A 6,296-nucleotide genomic window follows, 5' to 3' on the forward strand; every position below is an offset into this window, starting at 1 on the left:
AACACTTGTCCGTATGACCGAACTTAGCATAGTACTTTGGCATGATTTAACAAAACATAAATTTTGAAAAATACTCTAAGTTCTCTAGCATGCTTTCACTCGTTTTGTTCATGTGTTTACATACCTTGCGGGTATGCTTTGCTATCGATGTGCCTTATATGCCCCCTAAGTGATCAAGGAGCTTTAGGTCCTTGGTCACTTGCCTTGATCATGACCTGTTCGAACATTTCTGTTCGTGTGAAAAGGTGATACTTGTAATATAGCAAAACAACACACGTAATGAACAAATACTTGTAAATATAAATTCACAAAGGTTGGCAAGAATGACTGGCTGCGCACAGTCCCTTATAATCTCGTATTAAAAATGGACTCAACATGTCTTTACGAGTGATTCTGAAATAGAATCTTACATATACGAGCGATTAGCCATACAGCGTGGCTAACCCTCTTTGCTAAACTTGTAAAAAAGAGAAAATTATTACAAGCCAACCCTTTAAAAAGGACTGTTCACTGATAATACTTGCGCAGGTGTTCTCCATTCCAATAACGTGGAACGAGATCTCCGTTTAAGCGTGCAAGTTTGTAGGTGCCTAGATGAAGGACTTCTTCAATCTGGTAAGGTCCTTCCCAATTAGGTCCGAGCACTCCAGCAGTAGGGTCGCGGGTATTTAAGAAAACTCGTCGTAGCACCAAATCTCCGACGTTGAATTTTCTTTCTTTAACTTTGGAGTTAAAGTACTGGGCAAATTTTTGTTGGTATGCAGCAACTCGGAGTTGGGCCTTCTCCCGTATCTCGTCAATCGAGTTTAGGGATTCCATCATTAGTTGGCTGTTCAGATCCTGGTCGTATGTTAGACGTCGATGTGAGGGGGGATCTAACTCGACAGGAAACATTGCCTCATATCCATAGGCTAAGGAAAATGGGGTATGTCCTGTTCCAGTTCGGTGAGACGTTCTATATGACCAGAGGACTTCAGGCAATTTCTCTGGCCATGCTCCCTTAGCTTCTTCGAGCCTTTTCTTCAAGGTGTCCTTAAGAGTTTTATTGACGGCTTCGACCTACCCATTTGCCTGAGGGTGTGCAACTGAAGAAAAGCTTTTAATGATTCCATGTCTTTCGCAGAAATCGGTGAATAAATCGCTGTCAAATTGGGTCCCGTTGTCTGAAACTATCTTTTTGGGCAGACCATATCAACAGACGATGTTCTTGATAACGAAGTCAAGGACTTTCTTGGTCGTGATGGTAGCAAGTGGTTCAGCTTCGGCCCATTTGGTGAAGTAATCGACCGCTACGACTGCGTACTTTACTCCGCCTTTCCCTGTAGGCAGGGATCCAATCAAATCTATCCCCCATACTGCAAAAGGCCACGGACTTTGCATCTGCTTCAATTTGTTTGGAGCCGCTCGTGGAATCTTCGAGAACCTTTGACACTTATCGCACCTTCATACAAACTCCATGGAATCCTCGTTCATCGTTGGCCAGAAGTAGCCCTGCCTTAGGATCTTTTTTGCTAAACTCTGCCCCCCAGCGTGATCTCCGCAGAAACCTTCATGCACCTCTTTCATGAGTTCCTTAGCTTTTTCTAGTGTAACGCACCTGAGTAGTGGCATTAAATATCCTCTTTGGTACATTACACCGTCGACTAGTATGTATCTAGCAGCTCGCCTTTGTAGAGTTCTAGCCTTGTTCCTATCTGTTGGCAGCGTACCATTCATCAGATACTCCAAGAAAGGCACCATCCACGTATCCTCCATCCGAATCTCCATACTGGATTCCGTGGCTTGTATGCTCGGCTTACTCAGTCTTTCTACTGGCACGATGTTCAAGGTGTCAGCATCCTTTGCGCTCGCGAGTTTGGCTAAGGCATCTGCGTTTGAATTCTGATCTCGCGGGATTTGCTAGAGGGTGTACTTCGTGAACTGGGCTAGCAAGTCTTTTGTTTTATTTAAGTAGGCCACCATTTTCAAGCCTCACGCTTGGTATTCTCCCAGGATCTGATTCACCACCAGCTGTGAATCACTGTAGATATCAAGTGTCTTTATGCTCATATCCTTTGCCATTCTCAATCCAGCGAGGAGTGCTTCGTATTCCGCTTCATTATTTGATGCAGTAAAGTCGAACCTGATGGCGCAGTGAAATCGATGCCCTTCCAGCGTTATCAATATCACCCCTGCTCCAGCGTGGGATTCGTTGGATGAGCCATCCGTGAATAGCTTCCACGTAGGAGTTTTATCTTGAGGCTCGGGCGCTTCAGGCTGTTCGCACTGCTCGCTGTCTGGGAGTTCGGTGAACTCTGCAATAAGGTCGGCCAAGACTTGTCCCTTGACTGCTGCTCGCGATGAATAAGTTATATCGAACTGTCCCAGTTCGACTGCCCACTTTAATAATCTTCCAGCCACTTCCGGTTTTTGGAGGACTTGCCGAAGGGGTTGGTCAGTTAGAACTGTAATAGGATGGGCTTGAAAGTAGGGGCGTAGCTTTCTAGAAGCAAGGATCAAGCAATATGATAACCTCTCGATTGGCGGATATCTCAATTCTGCCCCGATCAGTCTCTTGCTGACATAGTAGACTGCTTTTTGTACACCTTCTTCCTCTCGCACTAGCACCGCGCTGGCAGTAACTTCAGTAATCGCCAGATAAATAAACAAAGTTTCTCCTTCGATCGACTTTGATAAGATGGGAGGCTGTGCCATATGAGCCTTCAAGGCCTGGAATGCTTTCTCGCAGTCTCCTGTCCATTCAAACTTCTTGTTTACTCTAAGTAGATTGAAAAAAGGAACACACTTGTCTGTTGATTTCGAAATGAATCTACTTAGGGCCGCGATCCTCCCGGTTAAACTTTGTACATCTTTGATCCTTTCTGGGGACTTCATGTCGATCAGGGCTTTTATCTTGCCGGGGTTGACCTCGATTCCTCTTGAATTTACGATAAACCCCAAAATCTTCCCTGATCCGACTCCAAAGGAACACTTGAGGGGATTTAATTTCATCTGGTACTTGTTTAACACATCAAAGCACTCTTGTAAATCCCTCACATGCCCTTCTGCCTTCTTAGACTTTACTAGCATGTCATCCACATATACCTCCATGTTTAAACCGATTTGCTCCTTGAACATGTGGTTGACTAGCCGTTGGTAAGTCGCACCTGCGTTTTTCAGTCCGAAGGGCATTACTTTGTAACAATATAAGCCTGTATCGGTCTGAAAGCTGGTGTGATCCTCGTCAGGGGGATGCATGCTAATATGGTTGTAGCCTGAATATGCATCCATGAACGAGAGGATCTCGTGTCCTGCAGTTACATCGACCAGCTGGTCGATCCTTGGGAGTGGGAAGCAGTCTTTTGGGCAGGCTTTATTGAGGTCTGTAAAATCCACACAGGTTTGCCATTTGCCGTTAGGCTTGGGAACCAACACTGGATTGGAGACCCACGATGGATAAAATGCCACCCTGATGAGCCCATTCTCCTTTAGTCTTTCGACTTCTTCTTTTAAGGCCCTTGATCTATCCTTATTGAGCAGCCTTCTCTTTTGTTGTACGGGCGGAAAAGTCTTGTCTATATTCAGGACATGGCTAATAACTGCAGGGTCTATCCCAGCCATGTCTTTGTGTGACCAGGCAAAAACCTCCTGGTTCTTCCGTAAAAATTCCACCAGTGCGTGCTTCGTGGTGGTCTCTAGGTTTTTCCCGACCTTTACAACTCTGGTCGAGTCTTTTTCGTCGAGTTGGACCTCTTCCAGGTCCTCGAAGGGTCCAACATTTTCTTCAAAATCCCCAAAGCGAGGATCCAAATCTCCATCCTCACTTTGGTCAACACCCTATTTGGTGAATTCATCACCGGATTGGGCTTGTGTATCAACTGCCATCTGCAACCTATCTGAGGTAGTGCTCTTCGGCGTTCCACTCTTCGCCTTTGTGATCGAGGCGTTGTAGCACTCCCTGGCTTCCCTTTGGTTTCCCAAAATGCGTCCTACCCCCGCGTCTGTTGGGAACTTCATGGATAGGTGCCACATAGAGATGACGGCCCGTATATCAACCAGTATGGGCCTTCCAATAACGGCGTTGTACGCCGAAGGACAATCGACAACTACAAAAGTGGCGAGTAATGTCCTTGTTGTAGGCGTTGTACCCGTCGTTACTGAAAGTTTGATCAATCCGGCTGGGGCGAGTCCTTCTCCAGAGAAGCCGTATATCGTTTGATTGCAGGGCTCCAAGTCCTTCACGGACAATTTCATGCGTTCCAGTGTTGATTTATACAGGATATTCACTGAACTTCCTGTATCGACCAGTACCCTCTTCACCATCATATTGGCCATCTGGATGTCCACGACCAGCGGATCGGAATGTGGGAACCTGACGTGTTGGGCGTCGCCATCAGAGAAGGTTATCTCCCCTTCCACTGACCGAGCCTTTTTTGGTGCGCGGTCCTCCACAGTCATCATCTCGATGTCCTGGTCATGGCACAGAGTCCGAGCATATCGTTCTCTGGCCTTTCCGCTATTTCCCGCGAGGTACAGGCCTCCACAGATGGTTAAGAGTGTTCCAGCCATGGGGGCAGGCTGTAATGGTGGCGAGCGTTGGCGTGTGGACGCCTGCTCGTTGCCACCCGGAGCTTCTCGTTGGGAATTTCCCGAGGCCCGTACGTATCTTCTCAAGTGTCCTTGTCTAATAAGGAACTCGATTTCGTCTTTCAACTGGTTGCATTCATTGGTGTCATGTCCGTAGTCATTATGGTAATGACAGAACTTGGTGGTGTCTTTTTTCGAAATATCCTTTCGAATGGGGCCAGGTTTTTTGTAAGGCACACTCGAACTTGTGGCCTGATAAACCTCTCCCCGAGACTCAACGAGGGCAGTGTAGTTGGTGAACCGAGGTTCATAACGATTACCCTTGGCTCGTTTGTTGTCGGAGGTGGAAGGCTCGTTATACGGCCGTTTTCCACCATTCTTGCCATTGCCGTTACCGTTACCGTTCCCGTTGCCCTTGCCGTTGCCATTAGGTTTGGACCCATTGGCGGCTTTGGCGAGTTTGGAAGCCTTCTTATCCTTGCCTGAGGGCTTTCCATCGTCGGCAATGGCTTCTTCGAGCTTGATGTAGCGATCAACCCGGTCCAAAAATTCTTGGGTAGTTCTCACTCCTTCCTTTCGAAGACTTTTCCAGAGGGGAGAACGACGTTTAACTCCTGCAGTTATGGCCATCATTTTTCCTTCGTCCCCGACCGTTTTCGCTCCAGCTGCTACTTGCATAAAACGCTGGATGTAGTCCTTCACTAACTCCCCATCCTGTTGGTGAATTTCAACCAACTAGTTTGCCTCGGTCGGATGCACACGACCTGCATAGAACTGTCCGTAGAACTCCGTTACGAACATTTCCCACGAAACTATGCTTGCAGGAGGGAACTTAAAAAACCATTCCTGCGCTGCTTTAGAAAGTGTTGCAGGGAAGATCCTGCACCGAGCGTCTTCGGACACTTTCTGAATGTCCATTTGAATTTCAAACTTGTTGACATGGGACACTGGGTCCCCATATCCGTCAAAGTTTGGGAGTGTAGGCATTTTGAACTTGCTGGGAGTTTCGGCATTAGCTATCCTTTGTACGAAAGGAGTGCCTTTCCTCCTAGCGTGGTCGATGTAAGAAGTTCTTCCCCCGACCAGCTGCTGCACTGCCTGGTTGAGGGCGTCTATCTGGGCCTGTACAGCGGCAGGAATCGCTGTGGCCTCTGTCGCTGGGGGGACGTTCTCGCCATGCCACTCACGGCGATCGTTGAGTACATCTCTTAGGTCCTCGTCTCTTCTCCGCTGCTCGCTACCCCCGAGCCGGTTGAAGACATTATTTTGTTTGGGCTGCCCCCCAGCGTCCCGTCTATTGGGTTGTTCATCTCGAGGCACTTGGCTCCTGCCTTTACCTCTTTCTTCGCCTCTCTCACCGGAATTTCCCTTGCCTGAGTCGGCCTCATTATATCCGTGGCCATCTCTGAACCTCGACTGGCTATGGTGGGATCGACTGTTCCCTCTATTCCCGTCTCTGGCTGAAACGTCCCGAGCGTTAGAGGGCGGCCTGCGCTGGTTGTGGTGTCCCCGTGCACTATCATGCCGTGGGGGACCCCGGACCGCAGAGCCTAACTCTGAGTCCCTCCTGTTACCAGGAGGGTGCTGACCTCTGTTTGGTGGGTTTGCCCCATCATCCCTACGGCGTCTAGGACTGCGAGGCTGATGCTCGGCCCTATTCTACCTCTGTTGTGGGGGGTTACCCCGAGCAGCTTGGGATGGTGGCTGCACCTCAGGATCCAGTGGGACAT

The sequence above is a fragment of the Humulus lupulus genome, chromosome 3 (assembly GCF_963169125.1).
Source record: "Humulus lupulus chromosome 3, drHumLupu1.1, whole genome shotgun sequence".
In the NCBI taxonomy this organism is placed as follows: Eukaryota; Viridiplantae; Streptophyta; class Magnoliopsida; order Rosales; family Cannabaceae; genus Humulus; species Humulus lupulus.